At 41.2% G+C, this 27,612-nt stretch overlaps 1 non-coding gene and 1 pseudogene across 1 annotated transcript; both read right to left on the bottom strand.

Annotated features, from left to right (window-relative positions):
- Positions 1–13,174: 13,174 nt before the first annotated feature.
- LOC114491244 lies at positions 13,175–13,306 on the bottom strand. Its single transcript, XR_003684046.1, has one exon. It is a non-coding gene; the product is annotated as a small nucleolar RNA SNORA51 (small nucleolar RNA).
- A 12,795-nt stretch (positions 13,307–26,101) lies between these two features.
- Positions 26,102–26,201, bottom strand: LOC114491208 (annotated as a pseudogene).
- Between the last annotated feature and the right edge of the window lie 1,411 nt (positions 26,202–27,612).

The raw sequence follows: 27,612 nt of genomic DNA, 5'->3' as shown, positions 1-27,612 counted from the left end.
AAACACATGTCACATAAAGAGCATACACATGAAGACTAAACACATAAAGGCTATATACATAAATTGAATTAACATTTTTTGTAGAGAAAGCACAAGATTTTCTCATTTGCTTATTCCTTCTACACAATCCCTCTGCAACTCTCCTAGTCCCTTTTAGCATGCCCTTTTAACTCACCCAGAAGTTAGAACAATTTACTTTTTAAAAAAATATTTATTTATTTATTTATTTATTTGATTTTAGAAAAAGGGGAAGGGAGGAAGAAAGAGAGGTGTGGGAGAGAAACGTCAATATATGGTTGCCTCTCATGGACTCCCCCAACTGGGGACGTGGCCTGCAAACCAGGCATGTGCCCTTACCGGGAATTGAACTGGCAACCCTTCGGTTTGCAGGCCGGCACTCAATCCACTGAGCCACACCAGCCAGGGCAGAACAATTTACTTTGAATTCTATTTCTTTCACATTACTAAAACCATATATTTTCCCAATGTAGTTAGAATTTTCAACTTGTAATGACAATTAAAACTAATTAGCAGAATTCCAGCCAAGATGGAGGTGTAGGTAGAAACACTTCACTTCCTCACACAATCAAAACACTGATAACAAGCAATCTAAAAACAATGAACAACCAGAAGTGCCAGGAAATCAAACTGCATGGAACTCTGACAACCAAGGGGTTAAAGAAACATTCACCCACACCAGTAGGAGATGGGCAGCCAAATGGAGAGGATGTGTTGTAAGAGAGTGGACCATGCAGGTGAGTCAGGGCTGGCTGAACTCGTGACAAGGCTTTAGACCATGTGGGTCAGGTGGGCCTGGCTGAATGGGAAACTTAAGACTCAAAGCTAGCTGTAAACTACTACAGGGATTGCCAATGGTGGGGCAGGGGGACACTCCCAGTCTCATGCAAGAGAGTTCGTTGGAAAGTGAAGCTACAGCAGAACAAGCAAGCCACATTGTTCCTTCTCTGATCCCTCCACCATAGACAGCACCAAATACAGCAAAGAGGATTGCCTCACCCAGGTGAACACCTAAGGCCCCACCCCCTTACAACATAAGAGGTGCACCAAAACAAGGAAATATGGCCTAGATGAAAGAACAGGTCAAAACTCCAGGAAAAGCTAATCAACAAGGAGATAGACAAACCTCCCTGATGCAGAGTTCAAAACACTGGTAATCAGAATGCTCACAGAACTGATCGAGCTTGGTCACAAAATGAAGGAAGAAATGAAGGCTACCCAAAGTGAAATAAAGCAAATTATATAGGGAACCAACAGTAAAGTGAAGGAAACCAGTACTCAAATCAATGATTTGGAACAAAAGGAAGAAATAAATGTCAAGCTGGAAAAGAATGAAGAAACAAGAATTTCAAAAAATTAGGAGAGGCTTAGAAAACTCTGGCACAATGTTAAACCCTATGACATCAGAATCATAGGCATGCCAGAAGGAGAAGAACAAGAGCAAGAAGTTGAAAACTTATTTGAACAAATAATGAAGGAAAACTTCCCCATTCTGACCAAGGAAATAGACTTCTAGGAAGCCCAGAGACTCCCAAAGTAATTGAACCCAAAGAGGAACACACCAAGACATATCTTCATTACATTACCCAAGATTAAATATAAGGAGAGAATCTTAAAAGCAGCAAGAGGAAAGGAGACAGTTACCTACAAAGGAGTTTTCTTAAGACTGTCAGCTGATTTCTCAAAAGAGACCTTACAGGCAAGAAGGGGCTGGAAAGAAGTATTCCAAGTCATGAAAGGCAAGGACCTACATCCAAGATTACTGTATCAAGCAAAGCTAACATTTAGAATGGAAGGGCAGATAGAGTGCTTCCCAGATAAGGTCAAGTTAAAGGAGTTCATCATCACCAAGCCCTTATTAAATGAAATGTTAAAGGGACTTATGTAAGAAAAAGAAGAAGATCAAAACTATGAACAGTAAAATGACAAACTCACAACTATCAACAACCAAACCTAAAAAAATCTCCACCAAAAACAAGACCTAAGCAAACAACTAGAACAGGAACAGAATCACAGAAATGGAGATCATATGGAGGGTTATCAGCAGGGAAGGAGAGGGGGGAATGGGGGAAAGGTACAGGGAATAAGTAGCATAAATGGTAGGTAGAAAATAGACAGGAAGAGGTTAAGAATAGTATAAGAAAAGTAGAAGTCAAAGAACTTATATGTATGACTCATGGACATGGACTAAAGGAGGAGGATGAATGCGGGTGGGAGGGGACATGCAGGGCAGAAGGGTGATAAAGAGGGAAAAATTTGGAAAAATTGTAATAGCATAATCAATAAAATGTACTTTAAAAAAGTAACTAGTGTCCATTCTTTAGAGTGTTAAATTTATGAATACATTTCATAATTTTCAGAAAGTTTTTTTCTGACAAATACATTTTTAAAAAATTCCTGGTGATTATTGCATTCCTTTAGTGTGCTCAAAAATTTAGCTGTTTCATCATCTGTGTCCTTGATAATTTTTACAGGGGCTAAGGAAGAGGCGGGAGAGGTAGCAGCCCTTGTTTTTTTCCAGGACTGCAGCTCCTTAGCTTCCAGAAGGAGAATTCACAGTGTTTAAAAGACTCTTTTTTTTCTTTTCTTCCTGAGTGTTACTGTCTGAGAGGAGAGTGAGATTTTTCCCTCTCTAAATAATCAATTTAAAACCTTTCTCAGTATAATCCTTATGATGTAAAAACATGATGTAAAAGCTTGCACATTTAGAGATCTTACCCCATTTAGTAGACCTTTAGCAAAACAATTCTAATTAGTCTAAAATATGACCTAAGCCACTTCTTTTCAAAACAACAACAACAACAACAACAACAAAAGCAAAGGAAAAATTTCAAGGAGGGACTAGCCTTAGGATCTTATCTCTTCGTTTTCCTCCCTTAAGCCCACCCTCTAACCACTGTACTTTCACTTTGCTGCCTCCTTCCTCCTTGGCAGCATTCCTCTGCCCCCTTTGAAATTTCAACAAGGCTTGTGGGAGCGTTGAAGGTGACCCCCCCCAATAGGCTTGCCACTTTTTACTATATTGAACAGGTAGACCACCCCAGGATTCCCCCTGCTATTCCAGGATTCTCCCTGCTGTCTCTGGGATTCCCCCAGCACCTCCCATCCAGCATGTTGTCACACGCAGTCAACTTGACAGGGTTATTTTCTAGAATATCCTGCTGACTACACCGATTGTAATGTTCCTAACAGGAGAGCTGCACTGCAGTTGGGTTCATGATATTAAAAACAAAAACAAAAACTATCTGGAGGACTAGGAGATGTGAGCATGCTGTGCCCACATTACAGGGGAATGCATCAATGGCAGCAGTCCAAGACTGACTGCACTGTCTTGTTAATTATTGGATTAGGGAGGGAGCCATGGTAGTGTGTGAAAATGCTACTGGGTTGTGATAAACACAGGGGCCTTAAGAAGGCTAGGATTCCAGAGACCAACTTTTTCTCACTTCCAGCCACCTGTTCTCTGAGGTCGTGGAGAGGCTATGTCCTGACTTACCCCACAAAAACAATGATCAGTTGCCTGTTGCACATGTCTTGACCAGGGACTGAACCAATAACCCAGGCACGTGCTCTGATCAGGAATTGAACTGGCAACCTTTCAGTTTGCAGGATGACACCCAACCAACTAAGCTACACCAGTCAGGGCTATGAGAATTCTTTTGATAGTTATTTAAATCTAATTATTTCCTCCCACCTCCCTTCAGGAGCTAACAAAGAATATGTCTGTACCTGCCTATTTCCTGTACTGCCTGGTCAGCAAACTCCTCTTTATTCCCTTCATGAAAATGCAAGGAATGCACTGACATAAAGAGAGAGACCTTATGCCTTTTAAAAATTATTATTATAAATGAAGTTCAATAAATGCAGTGTGGTGTTCTGGGTTGGTTCTTGGTATATAAAAAAGATATAAGTGAAAAAACTGGAATTAGTAAATTCTAAATAAATGTATAAGATATTAAACAGTAATTTAGTCATTTAGCCAATATTATCATTTTAGGGTTTTCTTTTTTTGTTCAAACTATGGGAGAAACCTTAGTACTATAGTTACTAATTTGTAACTATTGTTTTAAATTAGTTACAAATTTTTGTAATTTAGAGAAGTCACAGAGTAGAAGTTAGCCATAGAAATGGGCTCAGGAAACAATTTACAGAGTCAAAAGAAGAGTCCTTGGAGCTTAGGAAAAGGAGGCAGGGAAAACGGGACTGGGGGAAGGAGGTGGGGAAAGGTGGGGGGGTGGGTATGGTCCATAGTGAGAGCTGCACTGGATCCTCTGTCTTGAGATATTTATATGGAGGTCTCAGGAGGATCCCAATAGAATATTCATCAACTTTTCAGGTGTGTTTTTTCAAGGTGGTTGTTTCTGTTGATTGTTTGGCACCAGAACAGCCAGTCCTGATTTCAGCCATGGCATTGCTGGTCTGGATTTGCTAATTTTCTGGGTCTGGAGCTTGGCAGCCCTCTCTTGGTACAGATTCTGCTTCTGTCAGTGTGCACATTAGGGCACTGCAGGGCATGCCAGCTGAGGGGATCCGTTTAACTTCTTAGTTTTGATAAATATGCTATGCCTAGGTGAGATATCTGAGTAATTGGTATATACAGGTGTTGTCTATATTATATATGCAACTCTTCTGTAAATCTGAGAAAAATCATTGGTGTGGAAAATTTAGGATATATATAATATTATAAAGAAACAAAAATTAAACACATAAAAAGAAATGGAACATTTGCATTTTGCATATCTGTTTCACATGTAAATACCCAATGTAGCATCTGACAATAGTAATATACAAGGTCTGTCTGAAAAATTCCAGCCATTATTAATATAACAAGAATGGTTTGCATGACATCAACTTGACCTGGCAGCCAAGGAGAATGGACTGGAATGCACATATGAGAACAATGATGACTTCACTGTACTAGCCCGTGGGGGTGGTAGATGCTATTGAGTGAGCATGTGTACTATGTAACCAACATATTCAAAATGACTAAGAGAGTAGAGAAATGAATATGCATCAAATTTTGCATTAAGTTGGAACATTCCTTCATGGAAACTATTTGGATGATTCAGAAGGCCGCAGTTATGGGCAACCAGTGATTGGCAGCTTCATCACAACAACGTGCCACTTCGCAAGAGGTACAGGGACTGGGCTGACTGCTGATTGTTGCTTGTTTGAGAAGATTGAGGAAGTTATGAAGCATGAACCAAGACCAGTCATTCATATAGAAAAGCAGCTTGGGTGGGATTATAAATTGGGTGGGACAGAATCTCTGAGGATCTCCAGGGAGGGGCAGAGAGTGTTAACCAGGTTGATGGACGTTCAAATATGGCACTCACCTGCTGGCTCTGTATTTGGTGGGGGGTAGGGTTCAGAAAAGGGACAATGGCCTCTGTCCATCTTTCTGTCTTGGAGAAAGCTGTTCCCAAGCTCTCACCTTGATGCCAGACACTTCAGTTCCTCCCTGTATGCCTCTGGTGCCTTTCAAACTGCTTGTGTTGGAGCTCAGAGAAAGTGAGTCTGAATAAGTGTACGTGGGTTCTTTAAGAGGAACTACTTGGGACTCCAGAAGTGTCTTCTACTGACTCAATCCCTGCCGGGTTTTGCAACCAGAAGTTGTGAAGACTTATCTTCCTGGCACTGGAACCCTGGGCTGGGGTTGGGTATAGGGCTGGGACCCCTCTCTCCTGAGATATCCCTCCTGAATTTTTATCCACCACACGTGGGTGTAGGACCACCCCATTCCATGTCTCTGCCCTTCCTACCACTCTGGGTGGATTTTTTTTTAAATTCTGTAATTGTCAGACTTTAATTCAACTTAATTTCTGATGGTTCTGCATGATGATCGTTCTGTAGTTTAGTTGTAATTTTGATGTGGTTGTGTGAGGATGAAAGCCGTATTTACCTATGCTGCCATCTTGACCTGAAGTCCTCTCATAATCCAAGTATGAAGTCTTTATAATCTATAATCTATAGTCTATTATAATTCAAACACTGTCAATATGAAGATCAATACAATTTTCTGAGTCTCACAACAGAAAAGGTATAAAAAGAGTCATGATGGAATATGTTATTCTCACTATTGGACTATAAAGTATTTTTTAATATATTTTATTGATTATGCTATTACAGTTGTCCCATTTCCCCCCATTTACTCCCCTCCACCCTGCACACCCCCCTCCTGCCCACATTCCTCCCCTTTAGTTCATGTCCATGTGTCATACTTGTAAGTTCTTTAGCTTCTACATTTCCCATACTGTTCTTACCCTCCCCCTGTCTATTTTCTACCTACCATCTATGCTACTTATTGTCTGTCCCTTTTCCCCATCTCTCCCCCGCCACTCCCCTGTGGATAACCCTCCATGTGATCTCCATTTCTGTGGTTCTGTTCCTGTTCCATTTGTTTGCTTAGTTTATTTTTGTTTTTGTTTTAGGTGTGGTTGTTAATAATTGTGAGTTTGCTGTCATTTTACTGTACATATTTTTTTATCTTCTTTTTCTTAAATAAGTCCCTTTAACATTTTATATAATAAGGGCTTGGTGATCATGAACTCCTTTAACTTGACCTTATCTGAGAAGCACTTTATCTGCCCTTCCATTCTAAATGAAAGCTTTGCTGGATAGAGTAACCTTGGATGTAGGTCCTTGCCTTTCATGACTTGGAATACTTCTTTCCAGCCCCTTCTTGCCTATAAGGTCTCTTTTGAGAAATCAACTGACAGTCTTATGGAAACTCCTTTGTAGGTAACTGTCTCCTTATCTCTGGCTGTTTCTAGGATTCTCTCCTTCATTTTCATCTTGGCTAATGTAATTATGATGTGCCTTGGTGTGTTCCTCCTTGGGTCCAACTTCTTTGGGACTCTCTGAGCTTCCTGGACTTCCTGGAAATCTATTTCCTTTGCCAGCTTGGGGAAGTTCTCCTTTATTATTTGTTCAAATAACTTTTCCACTTGTTGCTCTTCCTCTTCTCCTTCTGGTACCCCTATAATTCGGATGTTGGAACGTTTAAAGATGTCCTGGAGGTTCCTAAGCCTTTCCTCATTTTTCATTTTTGAGTTCTTGTTTCTTCATTCTTTTCTGTTTGGTTGTTTCTTTTTTCCTTCTGGTCCCCTCCATTGATTTGAGTCCCAGTTTCCCTCCTATCACTATTGATTCCTTGTACATTTTCCTTTATTTCATTTAGTGTAGCCTTCATTTTTTCATCTAATTTGCAATAAAATTCAACCAATTCTGTGAGCATCCTGATTACCAGTGTTTTGAACTGTACATCTGATAGGCTGGCTATCTCTTTGTCACTTAGTTATATTTTTTCTGGAACTTTGATCTGTTCTTTTGTTTGGGCCATTTGTTTTTGCCTTGATGCACCTGTTTCATATTGAGGGGTGGAGCATTAGGTATTCACTGGGGTGGGGGGTCACCCACATTGTTGGGTTGTAATGCTGTATGTGGGGCAGGGGTCCAAGAGGGAAAAATGGTGTTTGCTTTGCTCTCTGAAAGATTTCAGTCACTTCCACCAGTTCCTCCAAGCAAAGTGGGCCCTTCTGGTGCTAATTCCCATGTGGGTGGGTTTGAGTATGTTCTAGGACTCTGTTGGTCTCTCCAACAAACTCTCCTGTGAGTCTGGGAGTCTCTCCTGATACCACAACCCCCACATGTGTTTTTGATTGGTGTTTGAGGCTTTATTTCCCTGCACTGGGACCCTGGGTTGCACAGACTGTCTTTCTCCCCAGTGTTGCCTGGTTAATCTTTATGTGAATGTGGGACCTCTTGGCCCACCAGCCACCTCTGCTCCAGAGCCCCTCTACAATCCACCACCTTGCTGGGTCCTCCCACTGCCGCCCTTCGTGCCTGGGGTCCACCAGTCACTGCTTTTTGCTTTTTTTTTTTTTTTTTGCCAAGACCCCTGTCCACCTGGCTGCCCAACTCCACCCCTCCTACAGGTCTGGATGAATGTTTCTTCTTTAACTTGTTGGTTGTTGGACTTCCAGTTCAATTTTCTGTCAGTTCTGGTTTTTTATTTTTTAATTGTTGTTTTTCTTTGGGTTGTGCAAGGAGGTACAATGTGTCTACCTATGCCTCCATCTTGGCCAGAAGTCTATAAAATATTTGTTGAAGGGAGGTGCATATTAGTGTTAGAGGAAGGACATGGACAATACATAGTCTAAAATTAGAACAGAAGAAAGGAAAGACAGAAGGAAGTAGAACAACCAACCCTTCAGAGGGCACCATCCATCTTCCACTCACTATGAAGATGAGGAATATGGACTTCCTTTCTTACATCCTCTATGCCTGATTAGCCTCTTTCTTCCTTATTTCCTCCTCTTACCTACTTTGGACCTCAAGGTCTCCCATCAGTCTACTCCATTGGGTCTCAAAGTTTGGTGCCTGGGGCAGTCACACTTACTAGAAATGCAAATTATGGGGCCATACCCTAGACCCACTGATTCAAAAATAGGGGTAGGACCCTTCAATCCATGTTCTAACAAACTAAATAATGCTATTGCAAATAGATGTTTGTAAATCATTGCCCTAAACTCTTGTGTTTGGATAAACATCCACCTGATAAAGTTCTAACTCTGGATGCATCCCATTATCTGCCTTGACTTTACCTATAGATAAACAACTGAGCACTTCTGGAGAAAAGTACTCAGCTGAGTATTAGTTGGTGTCATTGTAAACCCACAGTTACCATCCTCAATTAGGTACTACCCAGAACTCTTATCTTTCTCTAGTCACTTACCCCCACACTTTCAGGGTTGCCTGAATTAGCAAAGGAAGAAAACAAAACAAAACAAGATGCCTAGTCAAATGTGAATTTCAGATAGATATATACTAGAAAATTGTTGTTTTTCTGAAATTCACATTTTACTGAGGATTCCCTTTTTTATTTGCTAGATCTAGCAACTGTAACTAGGAGATATATATAGTCAGCAGCAGGCAGTTGGAAAGAGAGGGTGGATGCAAATTGGGAGAGAGCAAACACAAGCTGGAGCCCACAAAAATGAAGTGAAACTGTGTCAGTCCTTGTTGCCTCTGACCTTGATGGTATGGTACCCTTGTTAGTTTTGATCAATATAAACATACATACCTGGCCCAGAAAGCCAGAGATGCTTTAGGAGGATCCAGGGGAAGATGGAGCTGTTGCAGGCCTGGCTACTGACTCACACCAGCAAGGGGAGCCAGAAAATAAATGACAATGTGTGTGAGCTACAAAATGGCTGTTGCTTCACTTCTGCCCTCAATCTCCCACAGGAATGTCTCTGTGGACCATACTAATTGGAAACACATGAGGAAGGGACTTTTGGGAAAAGTAGCTGAACCTAGCCAAGAGGACACATTACAATCCACCACACCCATTCTCCATCTTAAAAAGAGGTTTGACTCCTCGCCTGGTGGCTTATTTAATTAGAGCATTGTCCTGATACACCCAAGTTTTGGGTTTGATCCTGGGTCAGGGCACATACAAGAAGCAACCAATAAATGCATAAATAAGTAGAACAACAAATCAGTGTCTCTCTCTCTCCCTTCATCTCTCTCTCAAATAATAAATTAAAATAAATAAAAATAAAAAGGCTTGATCGAGTGCTACTCTTTGTTGAATGCTTGCTGATTAGGCACTCCTCATAAATAAATATTCTTTATATGCATTGTACTTATGTCATATACCGATTACAAACATGAGCCAAATGAGCTGACATGAGTCAGCTCATTTAGTCCTTGTAACAACACAAACAAGGTTGGTGTTACTAATACCATTTTATAGATGAAGAAACTAAGAGTTGAAAAGGTAGAGAAGTTTTCCCTGACCTGTGTGGCTCAGTTGGTTAGAGCATTGTCCCGTAGACCAAAAGGTTGTGGGACAATGCTTTGTCAGTCACATGTGCACATGCGAGTCCCCAGTCAGTGCACATGTGGGAGGCAGTGTGTTGATAGTTCTCTCTCACATCAATGCTTCTTTCTCTGACAATGAAAAAATGTCCTCAGTTGGGGATTTTTTTTAATTTAAAAAATAAAACTAAAGGTGGAGAAATTTACCCACAAACATACAACAAGCAAAAGGCAGAGCTGTGATTTGAAGCCAGGTCTTTCTATGCTACCCAGCCTCCCAAAAAACTGTAGACTTTATTATGTCATAGGAACTAAATCTGGCAGGGCAGGGGAGAGTAATGGGGGAAAATGGGAACAGCTGTAATTGAACAACAATAAAAAAAATTTTTTTAAAGCACTAAATCTCCACTCAAACTACAGACCACCTGAAAAACCTTCACACACTAGTGCTCTTTGATTCATACTTGACACCACTGGTTTGGGAACATGTTCTTGATGTGCTCATCACACACCCTGAGAAATCATCTGAGTTGGAGTCCCAACCCTTTCACTTAGTAGCTGGGTGCCCTGAGAATTTTACTTAGCTTTTATCAGCTTTCCAATAAACAAATGGGACCTCATCAAAATAAAAAGCTTCTGCATGGCTAAAGAAAATAGCAGTAAAATGAAAAGGGAACCAACCATATGGGAAAATATATTTGCCAATGATACTTTGGACAAGGGTTTTTTCTCCAAAATACATAAAGAACTCATACAACTCCACTCCAGGAAGACAAACAACCCAATTAAAAAATGGGCAAAGGATTTGAACAGACATTTCTCCAAGGAGGACATACTGAGGGCCTATAGACATATGAAAGGATGCTCAGTATCACTAGCCATCAGACAGATGCAAATTAAAACCACAATGAGATAACACTTCACACGGGTCAGAATGGTCATCATTAACAAACAAGTACTGGAGAGGTTGTGGAGAAAAGAGAACCCTAGTGCACTGTTGATGGGAATGCAGACTGGTGCAGCCACTGTGGAAAACAATATGGAATTTCCTCAGAAAACTGAAAACAGAACTGTCTTTTGACCCTGCAATTCCACTGCTGGGATTATACTCTAAGAATCTTGAAACACCAATTCAAAAGAACCTGTGCACCCCAATGTTCATAGCAGCACAATTTACAATAGCCAAGTGCTGGAAGCAACCTAAATGTCCATCAGTAAATGAATGGATCAAAAAACTATGGTACATTTCCACATGGAATTCTATGCAGCAGAAAGAAAGAAGGAGCTCCTACCCTTTGCTACAGCATGGATGGAACTGGAGAGCATTATGCTGAGTGAAATAAGCCAGGCAGTGAAAGACAAATATCATATGATCTCACATGCAAGTGGAACCTAATCAACAAAATAAACAAACAAACAAAATATAACCAGAGACATTGAAATAAAGAGCTAACTGATAGTAACCACAGGGGAACAGGAAGAAGGGTAATGGGGGGAAAAGGGGGAGGGCCATTAAGAAACATGTATAGAGAACACATGGACAAAGCCAAAGGGGGTAGATTTGAGGGTAGGAGGTGAGGATGGGGGCCATGGTGGGGTGAAAATGGAGACAATTGTACTTGAACAACAAAAAATATTTTAAAACTTTTATCAGCTTTCCTTGGTCATGGGGGCAGTAATTCCTACCTTACAAAATGTGATGATTCGATGATATTAATACCAAGCAAACATATAGCACAGTCTAATCATCCTAGACACCCCAGAAATGGGAGTTTCCCCCTTCCTCTATAGATTAGCTATTACAGTCTACATCTAGGCTGAAGACCCTTTAAACTTTACAACTTTAGTGCTAACCTCTTATTCTTCCTCCAGGTCTGTATTTCCTGTTTCTCACCAGAAAGCATAGCCAACTCTAAATCATCTTACATCTGAAAATTATCCCGTTTTTCAATACCATAGATGCCACCTTCAATACCATCTTTCCGATCCTTGAGCTCACTTCCTTAAAATCACTTCCATTTCCCTCTCCCTCTGCCTTACTCAGATATAATGTATGTGCCATAAATATTCTGTCATGAGAAAACTTTTCAACTCCTAGTGCCAAATTTTAAAATGTGTAGTGGCAAACTATGTTGGAAAGTTGCCAAGAGGACCCCAGCCCATGTAACTCAGATGTGCAATGTCTTTCAAACTGAAAGGTCACTGGTTCAATTCCCCATCAGGGCACATACCTGGGTTGTGGGTTTAGTCTCTGGTAAGGGGGTCTATGGAAGGCAACCATTTAATATTTCTCTCTCTTTCTCCCTCCCCCTGTCTCTAGGTTAATAATAATGATAATAAATTTGTTAAAAATAAATAAATAAAAAGAAAGAAAGTTTCCAAGAGAAGAGATTTTAAAAGTTCTAGTCACAAGAAAAAAATTGTAACTATATATGGTGTCAGGTGTTAACTACGTTTTTGTGATGATCATTTTGCAATATATACAGATATCAAATAATTATGTTATACATCTGAAACTAATGTGATCTTATGTGTCAGTTATACCTCAATAATAAAAATCAAACAGAAAAAAGGTATATTGGCAAATGGTATAACATTGATTTTTCTCAATTAATGTCTCAATTTGATCACTATCAATTTTAACTGGTCAACCCAACTGTGGAACATTGCCCAGCAAGAAATATCCAGCACGAAACTTCACAAACCACTTTTGATATGTTCTCTCAGTCATGGCACCTTCTCCATACATTATATAAATCCTTTTTTATGTTTTGGTTGCATTTTTACCTTTCTTGAAATAATAAAGCATGCTATGCCAAAAATGTTGCATATTTTCTTCATCTTCAATAGTAAACTGGCTACACAAAAATTCACTTTTGATAAGTTTTTTTTAAAATACACCCTGATATGACAGCTGTCATAATACAATTTAACAAATTTGTTTTGAATGAAGTTAAAGACATCTAAGCACTACTACAACCATCATACAGAAAAAAACTAAAACTTTTTGGCCAACCCAGTATACATGTGTATGTCGCAAGGTATCAGGGAATGTTCTCTTTTAGAACAGAAGCTTAAGTGTTGACATTGAGAAGAGAAAGTTCTTTCTCTGTGGTCTTCAAAGTGCAGACCTGATCCATAGTAATTGTATTTCTGCTCAATATAAGGACATATTGAGAATTTGATCCTCTGCCAATCAGGTGGGGTGCAGCCACTGAGGTTCTCTATCTCACCAATTTTCATTCTCATTCCTGCATGGAGGAGGACTTTAGCAAAAAAGATGTTTGCTTTCTGATATAAGAATCTTTTTTTCTTTCTCTCTTTTCTTTTTCCATGTCTCCCTATTCACAATGCAGACCAGGTGAAGGGCTTGGGCTAAGGTGTATATGAGATGGATTTACTCTGCCTCCTCTTTCTGCACAGTCAGTGTTAGAACACAGCCTGTGGTAAGCACTGGGAGCCCCAGATGTAAGAATCTTAAGGAAACAACTTGCTAAGCTTCAAGCACATGCATACAACACTTCTGCTGAATAAATCTAGACCCCATAGGTGCAAGCACAGGCCACTGTTGACCTTAAACAAATAAACAGGTAATTCTCCAGCAAAATGGGTTTATTAAAAACAAAGAATTGCAATTTGGAGCATGCAGTCTGTTAAACCATGTTCAAGTCCCAAGAAACAAAGAAGAAACTCTTTTATAGAAAAGAAGAATAAGTCATTAATATTCTAAACAAAGAGTCCTTCCTGTTGAGCTTCATGATTGGTGTAGAGGATGAGAGCTCCCCCTTCTGGCCTCCCAACTTTATTTTAAATGAGGTTTCTGTCTGTTAATTTTTCCACTGTCCGTTTTGGATCTGCTTGAAATCTGGTTTTTGGAACCAGGGACATGAAATCTGAAGGCCAATGGTAACAAAAAGTTTATAATCCTTCTCTGAGCCAACCAGAGTCCTGACATTATAATATTGCCTTCAATAATAATGTATTTCTTTGGTGTAGCTAATATTTTCATTTTTTTCAGCTTGGAGAACTCCCGTTTCAGACTATAATTTGGGTATTATAATTTATTGTCTATTAATGAGTACTAATAGAATATTACCTTCTAATTTAGGTAGTCAATACCAGCAAGTCACAGGCTTATTTTTTATTTCTTTTACTTATTTTGACGGTATTTTACTGATTATGCTATTAAAGTTGTCCCATTTTTTCCTCCCCTTTATCCTGTTCTGCCCTGCATCCCCCCTCCCACCAGCATACCACCCCCCACTTAGGTCATGTCCATGGGTCCTACATATAAGTTCTTTGGCTTCTCCATTTCCCATACTAGTCTTAGCCTTTCCCTATTTTGTGCCTACCAGTCATGCTTCTTATTCCCTGTACCTTTTCCCCCATTTGCCTCCTCCCCCACTCCACTGATAATCCTCCATGTCATCTCTATTCCTGTGATTCTGTTCCTGTTCTAATTGTTTGCTTAGTTTGTTTTTTTTTTTTTTTTTTTTTAGGTGTAGCTGTTGATAGTTGTGAGTTTGTTGTCATTTTACTGTTCATAGTTTTGATCTTCTTTTTCTTAGATAGGTCTCTATAACATTTCATACAATAAGGGCTTGGTGATGATGAACTCCTTTAGTTTTACCTCACCTGGGAAGCATTTATCTGCCCTTCCATTCTAAATGATAGCTTTGCTGGATAGAGTAATCTTGGATGTAAGTCCTTGCCTTTCATGACTTCAAATATTTCATTCTAGCCCCTTCTCGCCTGTAGGTTTATTTTGAGACTTATGGGTACTCCTTTGTAAGTAACTGTCTCCTTTTCTCTTGCTGCTTTTAAGATTCTTTCCTTATCTTTAATCTTGGGTAATGTAATTATGATGTACCTTGATATGTGATTCCTTGGGTCCAACTTCTTTGGGACTCTCTGAGCTTGCTGGACTTCCTGGAAGTCTATTTCCTTTGCCAGATTGGGGAAGTTCTCCATCATTATGTTTTCAAATAAGTTTTCAATTTCTTGCTCTTCCTTTCCTCCTTCTGGCACCCCCATTGATTCGGATGTTGGAACGTTTAAAGTTTTCCCATAGGTTCTTTAGCCTCTCCTTATTTTTTTTTTTTGAATTCTTGTTTCTTCATTCTGTCCTGGTTAAATATTTATTTGTTCCTTCTGCTCCAAACCATTGATTTGAGTCCCGGTTTCCTTCCTGTTACTGTTGGTTCCCTGTACACTTTCCTTTATTTGACTTTTTATAGCCTTCACTTTTTCCTCTATTTTGCTACCATACTCAACCATTTCTGTGAGCATCCTGATTATCAGTGTTTTGAGCTCTGCATCTGATAGGTTGGCTGTCTCTTCGTTGCTTAGTTTTTTTCTAGAGCTTTGATCTGTTCTTTCATTTGGGCAATATTTTTTTGTGTGTCAGCACACCTGATATGTAGCAAGGGGCAGAACACTAGGTATTCACCAGAGCAAGGCAACCCAAGTAGCTGCATTGTGGTGTTCTGTGTGGGGGAGGGGTCTGAGAGGGAACAATGCCGCTTGCTCAGCTCTCAGGTGGCTTTCAAGCCACCTTCTCTAGCACCCACAAGCAATGGGTGGTGATTCCTGGGTGGATGGTTTTCTGTACATACTGGGACCCTGTGGGTCTCTCCCACGAACCCTCTTGTGAGGCTGGGAGTTTCACCTGCCACCTCATCCACACAGGTTTTTTCAGTTAGAGGTTTTGATTATTTATTTCCCTGTGCTGGAACCCTGTGTTGTGTGGTCTGTCTTACTCCCCAGTTTATCTGCACCCAGATATGGGATTGCCCACTCCATCAACTGCCACCTTGCCATGCATCCTCTCTGCTCCAGCTGCCTCTCTCCATCCCTGCTACCAGTCTGGACGAATGGTTCCTCTTTAACTCCTTGGTTGTTAGACTTCCATAGTTTGATTGTTTGGCAGTTCTGTTATTTTTTTGTTTTTAAATTTGTTTTTGTCCTTCTTTTGCTCATGCAAGGAGGCAAAGTGTATCTACCTATGTCTCCATGATGGGCAGAAGTTTCTTTTTCTGGAGTTTTGATCTGTTCTTTCATTTGGGCCATATTTCTTTGTCTTGGAGCACCTGTTTTGTTGTAAGAGGGAGGAGCCTTAGGTTTTTGCCAGGTTGAGGCAACCCTCTTTGTTGGGTTGTGGCACTGTCTATGGGGGAGGGATCAGAGAGGAATCAATATCACTCACTTGCACCACTGTAGACCCACTTTCAAAAGGACTCTTCTGTGAGACCAGGAGTTTCTCTTGCTGTTGCAATGCCTGCAGTATTTTACAGCTAGTTTTGAGTCTTTAGTTTTCCACTCAGGCACATTCACTTTGCCCACAGCATCCACCACCGTGCTGGGCATCCTCTCTGCTCGGTGGCCTATCTCCCATCTCCACCCCTCCTACTGGTCTGGGTGAATGTTTCTTTAACTCCTTGGTTGTAGGACTTCCATACAGTTCAATTTTCTGTCAGTTCAGGTTGTTTTTTGTTTTTAAATTGTTGTTGTCCTTCTTTTGGTTGTTCGAGGAGGCACAGTGTGTCTACCTATGCCTCCATCTTGGCCGGAAGTCCTAGCAGCTTATCTTTTAAATGGCCCTTCTGACTCTCAGTCAAGATGGAGGCATAGGTAAACATGGTTGGCCTCCTTGCACAACTGCATCAAAATTACCACTAAACTACAGAACAATCATCATTAGAACCATCACAAATTGAGCTGAATGGAAGTCCTACAACTATGGAATTAAAAAAGAAGGTACATTGAGACTGGTAGGAAGGGTGGAGATGCAAAACAGCCTGGTCCCATACCCACATGCATCTGGAGGGATATCTCAGAAGCAAGGGATCCCGCCCCACACCAGGCTCCCTAGGCCAGGATTTCAGGGCCAGAAAAAGTTGCTGTAACTTCTGGCTGTAAAAACCAGTGGGGATTAAAACTATGGAAGAAAGAAACTTCTGGACTCCCTGGCAGTTCCTCTTCAAGGGCCCATGCACAAACTTACTCAGATCCACTCCCTCTGAGTTGCATTGTTAAATGCACAAGAGGGGGAACTGAACTGTCTTGCATCAGGGAAAGAGCTGTGGGACAGCTTTCTCCCAGATAGAAGTGTTGGTAGAGGCCACTATTTCTTTTCTGATCCCTCCTGCAGAGAGCCACAGAGTTGGTAGGTGGGCACTATATCTGGGACTCCACCAACCTGGCTAACAATGTTTGCCCCACCCTACTGACTCCCTGAGATGCTGTCCTACCCAACTATTAGGCCTACCCAAGCTGTTTCCAGTGTCTCTTCTATGCAAATGGCATGTCTTGGCCCATGCTTCATATTTTCCTAAATTCTCTCAAAAAAAGTAGATTTGGCCTCAGTGAGCCCTGTACCAATTGCTAAGTTGCCTGAGGCACATGATTAATAGCAGCTGGACTTGTTTCACAGCCTGGCCTTGCATGTGTACCTCCAAGCCAAGCGCAAGTAGCCACCATCTGCAGATCACTTTGTAGCTTATGCTGTATGACCATGGACAGAACACAGGTGGTGGCTAATCTTGGACATGCCAACAGCAATCAAGAATCAACTAAAACAGGAAGGTGCACAAAGGTCACACAGAGGGCACACCTCAAATACCCAGCGTGAATAATACAAGAGGCTGTACCACTACACTCTATGGGATACCTACTACATTAGGAGATATAGCAGCTCTGCTTAATACATAGAAACAAACTCAGGGAGGCTGCCAAAATGAGGAGACAAGAAACACGGCCCAAATGAAAGAACAGAACAAAACTCTAGAAAAAGAACTAAAAAAAATGAAGGCAAGCAAAATACTAGATGCACAGTTCAAAACACTTATTATAAAGATGCTCAGGGAACTCAATGGGTCCTTCAATAGCATAAAATGATCCAATCAGAAATGAAGGAGACAGTAATTGAAATAAAGAACAATTTATAGGGAGTCAACAGCAGAGTGGATGAAGCCAAGAATCAAATCAACTATTTAGCACATAAGGAAGAAAAAGACATTCAATCAGTACAGCTAGAAGAAAAAAGAATCCAAAAAATTGAGGATAGTGTAAGAAGCCTCTAGGAAAACTTCAAACCTTACAATGTTTGTATCAGAAGGAGAAGAGAAAAAGCAAGAAATTGGAAACTTATTTGAAAAAGTAATAAAATAAAACTTCCCTAATTTGGCAAAGAAAATAGACCTGCAAGTCCAGGAAACAGAGAGTCCCAAACAAGATGCCCTCAAACAGGTCAACAACAAGACGCATCATAACTAAAATGCCAAAGGTTAAAGATAAAGGGAGAATCTTAAATGCAGCAAGAGAAAAGCAGATAATTACCTACAAAGGATTTCCCATAAGACCATCAGCTGATTTCTCAAAAGAAACTTTGCAGACTAGAAGGGATTGGAAAGATATATTAAAAGTGATGAAAAGCAAGGACCTGCAATCAGGCAGGAGTACTTTACCCAGAAAAGCTATCATTTAGAATGTAAGAATAGGTAAGAGCTTCCCAGACAAGAAAGAGCTAAAGGAGTTCATCACAACCAAACCAGTACTGTATGAAATGTTAAAGGGTCTTTTTGATGATGATGATAATGATGATGATGATGATGATTGATGATGGAGGAGAAGAAGAAGAAGAAGAAGAAGAAGAAGAAGAAGAAGGAGAAAAGACCACCAAATATATAAACAATAAAATAGCAACAAATATAAATACATGTCTATCAACAACTGAATCTAAAAAAAACCCAAAATATAAAAACAAGCAGAATAGTATAAGAATCATAGATACAGAGAGCATAGATGGTTGCCAGATGGGAGGAGGTTCAGAGGGTGAGCAAAAGGGGTGAAGGAATTGAGGAGGGCAAATAGGTAGTTATGGAGTAGCTATGGGGATCTAAAGTACAGCATAGGAAATAGAGTAGCTAAAGAACACATATGTATGACCCATGTACATGGACAACAGTGTGAGGATTCCCTGAAGGAGCTGGGGGCAGGGTGCTCAGTGGAAGGAGGCAAAGGGGGAAAATTGGGACAACTGTAATAACATAATCAATAAAATATATTTTTTAAAATGGTCCTTCTGCTTTTACTAATGTGAGTCTTATCTCCTGGCTTTCCCCAGGTTACCTCTGGAGGAGATGACAGGAGCAGAATAAGCAGAAACAAAGAAGCTGTGAGCATTTTCATAGGCTCATCCATCCTCACTAGAGTGTTAGCTTAACAGGGCAGAGATTTCTGTCTGTTTAGTTCATTGATGTGTCCCAGAGCCACATTTCCTGGCACACAGTAGGTGCTCAATAAATATATTTTTTAAACTTTTAAAATTATTTTGTCATTTTAACATTTTTATTTATTTTTAAACATTTTTACTGTTGTTCAAATACACTTTTCTGCCTTTCCCCCCCACAACTCTCCACCACCTTAGCCCTCCCTACCTCCTTCCCCTGTTTCCAACCCCCATTGTTATTGTCCATGTGTCCTTTATAATTTTTCCTGTAAACCCTTCACCCTTTTCCCCCATTATCCTGTCCCCTCTCCCTTCTGATCACTGTCAGCCTGTTCTCAATTTCATTGTCTTTGGTTATATTTTGCTTCTTTGTTCATTTTGTTAATTAGGCTCCTGTTAGAGGTGAGATCATATGATATTTTTCTTTCTCTGCCTGGCTTATTTCACTTAACATAATGTTCTCCAGTTCCATCCATGCTCTCACAAAGGGTAGGAGCTCCTTCTTTCTTTCTGCTGCATAGAATTCCATTGTGTAATGTACCATAGTTTTTTTATTACAATTTTTATTGTTTTTCAAGTACAGTTTTCTGCTTTTTCCCCTCACCCCTCCCCACTATGCCAGGCCTCCCCGCCTCCCTCCCCCATTTCCATCCTCCCTTGTTGTTGTCCATATGTCCTTTATAATTGTTCCTGTAAACCCTTCACCCTTTCCCCCCTTACCCCCTCCCCTCTCCCTTCTGATCACTGTCAGCCTGCTCTCAATTTCAATGTCTTTGGAATGGAACTGGAGAGCACTATGCTAAGTGAAATAAGCCAGGCAATGAAAGACAAATACCATATGATCTCACCATTAACAGGAACCTAATCAACAAAACGAACAAGCAAGAAAAGTATAGTCAACAATATTTCTTGAATGTTTGAAGAGAAAGGAGCAAATCACCTGTTTTTGTTTGGAAAAGGCAGGCTTCTGGCCAATACAAAGGCATAGGTAGATACACTTTGCTTCCTTGGACAACCAAAAGAAGGATAACAACCAGAACTTCTAGAAAATCAAACCGTGTAGAAGTCCGATAACCAAGGAGTTAAAGAAGAAACATTCATCCAGACTGGTGAGAGGGGTGGAGAGAGGCAGTCAGGGCAGAGTGGACACATGGGAAGGCAGCATCTGGACTGGGAGGGCAAGACAGTGGCTGGTAGACCATGTGGTCCCATATTCACATGCAGATAAAACTGGGAGAAACAACTGGGGTGCAAGACAGACCACGCAACCCGGGTTTCCAGTGTGAGGAAATAAAGCCTCAAAACCTCTGGGTGTAAAAACCTGTGGGTGTTGTGGCAGTGGGATAAACTGCCAGTCTCACAGGAGAGTCCATTGCTGGGGCCATGGAGTCCTAGAATGTGCACAAGCCCACCCACCTGGGAATCAGCACCTGAAGGGTACAATTGCTTGTGGAAAGCTGGGGAAGTGACTGAAAATGGGTCAAGAGCTGAGCAAGTGGCACTGTTCCCTTTCTGACCCCTCCTCCACTTACAGCACCAAAACGCAGTGAAGAGGGTTGACCCGCCTTGGCAGATACCTCTAGCTGCACCCCTTACAATATAACAGATGCTCCAAGACAAAGAAATATGGCCCAAATGAAAGAACAGATCAAAACTCCAGAAAAAAAAACAACAACAACTAAGCAATGAGGAGATAGCCAACCTATCAGATGCAGAGTTTAAAAACACTGGTAATCAGAATGCTCAGATAAATGATTGAATACAGTTACAAAATTAAGGAAGAATTGAAGGCTATGCAAAATGAAATAAATAAAAATATACAGGGAACCAACAATGAACAGAAGGAAATCAAGACTCAAATCAGTGATTTGGAACAGAAGGAAGAAATAAACATTCAACTGGAACAGAATGAAGAAAAGAGAATTCAAAAATTGAGGAAAGGCTGAGGAACCTCTGAGACAATATTAAACGTTCCAACAACTGAATAATAAGGATACCAGAAGGAGAAGAGGAAGAGCAAGAAATTGAACATTTATTTGAACAAATAATGAAAGAAAATTTTCCCAATCTGGAGAAGGAACTAGATATACAAGTCCAGAAAGCTCAGAGAGTCCCAAAAAGTTGGACCCAAGGAATCATACACCAAAGCACATCATAATTACATTACCCAAAATTAAAGCTAAGGAGGAAATTTTATAAGCAGCAAGAGAAAAGGAGACATTTACCTACAAAGGAATTCCCATAAAACTGTCAGCTGATTTCTCAAAGGAAACCTTGCAGGCAAGAAGAGGCTGGAAAGAAGTATTTGAAGTCATGCCAGGCAAGGACCTATATCCAAGATCACTCTGTCCAGCAAAGCTATCATTTAGAGTGGAAGGACAGATAAAGTGCAGTCAAATGAGGTCACATTAAAGGAGGTCATTACCAAGCCCTTATTCTTTGAAATGTTAAAGGGGCTTATCTAAGAAAAAGATCAAAACTATGAACAGTAAAATGACAACAAACTCACAACTATCAACAACTGAACCTGAAAAACAAAACAAAAACAAACTAAGCAAACAACTAGAACAGGAATAGAATCACAGACATGGCAAGCATGTGGAGGGTTATCAACCAGAAGGAGGAGGGAAGGAATGTGGGAAGAGGTACAGGGAATAAGAAGCATAAATGGTGGGTACAAAATAGACAGGGGGGTGTTAAGAATAGTGTAGGAAATGGAGAAGTCAAAGAAACTTATATGTACAACCTATGGACATAAGCTAAGTGGGGGGATTGCTGGTGGGATGGGGGTATTGGGCAGAGGGAAATAAAAGAAAGAAAAAATGAGACAACTATAATAGCATAATTAATAAAATATACATATAAATAATTTTTTTAAAGACAGCAGAAGTTATACTCAGAGCCCTGACTGGGTGGCTCAGTTGGTTGGTGACACGGATACTGGCCTGCAGTGTCTAAGGCATTATGGATGAGACAAAATAAATTCACACAGACTACCGAGTCCTGTGGAGGAAAAGGGATGGCATGACTTCTCTCTCAAGGAGAGAGCAAGCCTCAGAGTGCCTCAGCCACTTACTCAAGAGGAGAGCTCCCAGGCCCTTGCCTTGAGAGGCTTTTATTGGATTCCATTTGCATAGGAATACAGGGTGTATACATAAAGCTCATTAATCATTATCAGGCAGTAAGGATCAAACCATAGATAACACACAAAGAACTCTGAAGGCCTATTTTGAGTCAGGGTCAGATAGCTAAATGGCCATAAAACTTTGGGGAACAAACTCACTTCCTGCTTGGACCCTCGTCATTTAATCTCATTTAATCAAGAGCATCCTAAACAAAGCAGGTTTCATAGGATTTTACATATTCTTTCTTAGGCCTGGTCACCCCAGGGAACCCACTCTTTCCAGCACAGGGCTGCATCCACCACCAGCATTGTTTCAGGCTTAAGACATTGTTTCAAGCTTAAGTCAGGCAGGGGAAGTAAGGCAGCCAAGAGATTAGGAAACTTCTCAAAGACAGAAGGAGGACTCAGGCTGTGTCAAAGTCAAGGGGTGAGGGCCCATCACCCCTTTTCTGTAGCCCCCAAGTCCTTCTCTGGGGGCCCCCCATGATCATGCCTGTCTTAGATCATCCCTCCCTTGAGGAACCTTACTTGTCATTGGCTAACCAATCAAGCACTGGGGGCCAGGCAGGGTAAAGTAAAAGAGGCAGAGTCAGCACCCCTGCCAGGGAGATAAGCTTTGTCCCTTAGTGGCTTATGGTCCAAAGGTCACTCACTCAGCCTTAGCCATGGGGTGAGGGGGTGGGGGGTTGGTTACAGCTTCTGAAACCAGGCAGGGCAGTTCCCAACAGGTTGGAACATCGTCTTATACACCAAAAAGTTGCAGTTTCGATCCCTGGTCAGGGTATATACCTAGATTGCATGTTCAAACTCTGGTTGGGTCATATAGGGGAGGCAACCAATTGATGTTTCTCTCTCTTGCTCACTTTCTTCCTCTCTCTCTAAAAGTAATAAACATAGCCTCAGATGAGTACTAAAAAAACAAACAAACATACCATTCCACACACTGAGTTGATGGCCTGGAGAAGTGTAGGATGAATGTCATGATCCCTCACTTAAAAGCCAGGTCTCAGAGCTGTCCTATGCTTCCAGAACATGATAATTTTACCACCTTCAGTTATGATTTAAAATATTTTCAAGGGTAATACTAACCATACTTGATTTTTGACTTAAACATCAACATTTGGACCCAACTCCTGTAAGGGCTGCACCTTATACACCTACTCAGGATCTATGATTCCCAGGGCAAGACCTGAAATACAATAATAAGTTTAATTCATATATTGAGATCCAATAAATGGAGGCTGTCTCACTGGCCCAGCCCGTAAATCTAAATTTGGTCAGCCTGCATTTACTTAGAGAAATTTCTCACTGTCAAGGAAACCTAACACCAATGGCAATCTTCCAACTCAGCCTTAGGTTACCTTACCCTAGAAAATAGGACCCACTAGCTTTCTAAGGAAATCCCTGACCTAGCCAAGCATGCATTGTTTCTGCATCACCACTTCTAATATTCTATAAAACTCATTCCTGCCCACAGTATCTTGGGAAGAGGATTTCACTGCTTGTGAGGCACTGTATAACCCCAATGCATGGATTGTTTTCCCTTGAATAAAGGAGGTCAAACTGTACTTGCTTTCGTTTTGTCATTTGACAATAGGGAATGTTCCATGATGTTTCAGGGTAGAGAAAAGGAAAGAAGGAAGGACCCTGGGCTAGAGTAGGTGTACCTTACCAAGAAAAAGTCCTGTCTTCAGATTATGTGGAGTAATGGTATTTCTGACTTTGCTGAGAATATATTCAGAGGAAACCACACTGTTTATATATAACGTGGGCCTTAAACCAGGGTCATTTGGGGGCTACCCTTCAGAGCAGAAATTGTGGGCTTCCTATTCTGAACATGGCATCATGCTGATAGGGCCTCCGTCAGCGGTAAATACCAATGGGCTGGCTGCTGTCCACATGAACAGACTGATTCCAGATGTATTTTCCACAGCTGCATTTAAAGGGAACAGGACTGGCTGTATTTTCTCTCAAGACTAGGGGAACTTTCCATCTAACTTCTCTCACTACATGTTTGGGTGTCTGGTTTCCTGGAAAATACTTGAGGCTTTCATGGTTCTAGTTGATGATCACTATCAAATTTCTCCTACCCAACAACTCTTCCTTAAGCCAGAGTTTCACTTTATTTCAGATTTATTGGTTTTTGGACATTCTAAGCAATGGGTCTTGCAATGGCGAATCCCTTGCAAAGGAGGAGAGAAAAAGTGAACAGCTGATTTTAACAATGTTAAAGGTTGCCCTGGAGCTGCACAGTCAGCTCTACCAAGTTCCTTCCCCTTCTGATCTGGCCAGCAGAGGGAAACTCCTGTCCAGCTGTTCTAGGGGTGGGGTAGGGCAGAGCCGATACTAGGCTTCTAAGCACCCCTTGTGTGAGCCATTTAGCCCCAGAGAAGCCCTCAAAGCCAGAGCTGTTCATCCCTTCCAGCAGGATATAAAGTGGATGTTAGAAGGGCCATAAGAACACAGCCCTATCATTTTGGAGTTTTATTTTGAATTCTTTCCACTTACAAATGAGAAATCTGAGGCTCCAAAAGAGGAAGTATCTGGTCCAGGATCACATATTTGCATTACTGGCAGAGGGGAAATGAGAACTCAGGTCTTCTGACTTCCGATTTCAGTGTTTGTTCCTTGACACTATGCTTGGGAAATGCTGGGAGGAACAAAATTAAGCCGTTTTCTCTACCACCAGACTTCTAAGTCTTTAATATGCTAACTTGCACTGGGTCTTTCTAAGAGGGGAATATAGTTTTAAGACTTCCCCAAACTTTTTTGACCAGAGTACTTTCTAATATATTGTCCACACACATACATTCTCTAGAAGGGGATTAGAGGATTTCTCATAACAGTTTAGGAAATAATGCCCTGCACCATGCTATTATTAAGTGCTACACAAAAAAATTACCTAACATAATCCCTACAATCCACATTATGCAACACTGATGCTGAGGAACAGGGTACTCAGCCAATGACAAACATCACCGGTCATTCTAAAGATCAGCAGTAAACTCTGTATCACACAAAATGCAGAAGTATGTGTAGTGGGGGAGGGGTAATATGGGTAGGACAAGGGTTAATGGTTAGCTCCTCTCTGACATACAGAGTCTATCACAGCACATCTGGGGGTTTGGGCTGGTCAGCCTTTGTAAATATGCACTGATGGTGCTTCTGTGATGTGCCCTAGATCCTGGCCCTCAAGGAGATCACAGTCTAGCAGGGGAACTAGTCTATAAAGAAGTGAGGAGTGCAATGGATGTGATGACAGGTTATGTACCACAAGGCCAAGTTAAAAGTACTGAGGAGGGACAGAGTGAAAGTTAGGCCTGAAGAAGAGGATCAGAGGCAGAGACTAGAGCAACTTCCCAGAGGGGTCCCTTCTAATGGCTGTTAAATGTCCAGATGGCTGAATGGGGTGAATAGGAGAGAACAGCATGTACAAAGACAGAGGGGGGGAAACAACATGGCACTTGGGGGCAGCATGGGTGACTGAGTATTGTTAGAGGGAAGGGAGAGAATCATGGGCTCAGCAGACAGGGATCTGTACCAGGCTGTGTTGTTTGGACTCCATCTGTGAGGTCTAACTAAAGGAGCCAGCCCAATCTCTCATAAATACCTACCATTCTGTGACCTCCGAGAGACAGCTGCCTCCTCAGGTCAGACTAAGATTCCAAATTGCAAAATCAACAGATGACATTTTAAGAATGGAGGGCACTGAGTTTCACATACAAATACAAAATGGAACCCAAATGTCTACCTGAAGCCTAGAGAAGCTATGCTTTCTGAGATAGAAGAATTTTGACCAATTCATCTTCATAACTTCTTTTATAATTAAGATAACAGGCTGAGAAGTGAAGTAATTGGCCAAAGGCAGCGGCTGCAGCAGAACCAGGACGAGACCCGGTGTTTCCCACAGCCAGGACCAGGTCTTTTATTTTTTGCTTGTGTAGGTGCCATGCTAATGTTCTCGTATCTTTCCAATTTTAGTATATGTGCTGCTGAAGCGAGCACAGACCAGGCCTTTTTTTTAGCTTTTGGTTAAGTTATATAATACATGCCAGGAGATATCATCAGGCTTGTGCCATTCATTTATTTAACACACATTTATTCACTCTCTTTTGTCAACTTGTTTTAAGGACAAAGGATTCAGAAATGACAAAAATCTGGTATCTTTCTCGGAAGAGCCGAAGTAAAAGGGTGGGGTTATTAGCCTGTGAGGGGCTCTGGTGGCTCTGAGGTTTGGAGAGAATGCTGGATGAAATAGGGTGGTCATTGTATAGCTTTAGGTAATTATTATCTGAATACCATCTCACTGTTGCCTCTCTAAGAATTTTTCCAAGATTTTTGAGTAAAATGTTTTGATTTTTAAAACACTGTAAGGGCCAAACAAAATATATCTGCATGTAAATTTGACCTACTGATGCCACTTTGTGAATCCTGTTCTAAGCCATTGTTCCTAACTATTGCTTAAGGATCTCCTAGGGGACTTGTTAAAAATACAGAATTCTTGGCTGCATCCCAAAATATGCAGAATCAGTAGGCCTGGTTGGGAACTTTTTATAGCCACTTATCACAAGCACTTCCAGTGCAGGTAGTCCACAGACCACACTTCAAGGAACTCTGATCTAGCTGTAGTGTTTCCCACCTAGAAGCTCCCATCTCATCCCCTCTCTTAATTCTGAGTGTAGATAGAGGATTTATGCAGATGATTCGAAGGCACTGTAGTTCAGTTAAGAAATGCTGTTCTGAAGGTCAAGCTTCACACATTCAGTTCATCTCATGACATGCAGACTCAAAGAAGGCACAGCAAAGACAACACAGGAAAAGGGCACAGATGCATAGAGATAGTATGTAGGAGGCTGGAGACAGAGAGAAAGCCAGAGTGAGAGAGGAGTCAGGGACTCAAGAGGTTGAGGTTAACTGCTGCATCACAGCCATTCAGTGGGGGTGTGGGATCCCAAGGAACCACCTCGTTTGTTATACTTGGACCATATTCCCTGTTCCTAGCTCTTCAATGGCTAATCTAATTAGATACTTGCTCTGCTAGGAAGTGGCCCAGGAGCCTGTCAGAGGAGAAATGATTCACTGAGTCACAGCAACATGTCTTTCTCCCTCCCAGAAGACTACTTGAGTGATTTTCACTTAAGAGCAATTTGAGTTCGGGGCCATTTTTGGATACTCAGCAGGGCATGGGCTTCAACCGGAAGAGTATAGGTCAGTGAAAAAGCACAACAGGTACTGCCTTGACCTCACCCCTGCTCACCACACCAGCCCCATCTCCACATCACCACTGTTCCAAAAAGTCTTGACTTTGAGGATTTCACCCTCACAGTGCTATTTCTCATCTTCATGCCTTTGTTCGTGCCTGCCCCACCACACACCGCCATTGCCTGGGATGTAGTCTATCCCTTTCAACCCTTCT

Source organism: Phyllostomus discolor, chromosome 2 (genome assembly GCF_004126475.2).
Source record: "Phyllostomus discolor isolate MPI-MPIP mPhyDis1 chromosome 2, mPhyDis1.pri.v3, whole genome shotgun sequence".
NCBI lineage: Eukaryota > Metazoa > Chordata > Mammalia > Chiroptera > Phyllostomidae > Phyllostomus > Phyllostomus discolor.
The sequence above is the reverse complement of the archived record's forward strand: the minus strand, read 5'-3'. Positions and strand labels throughout refer to the sequence as shown.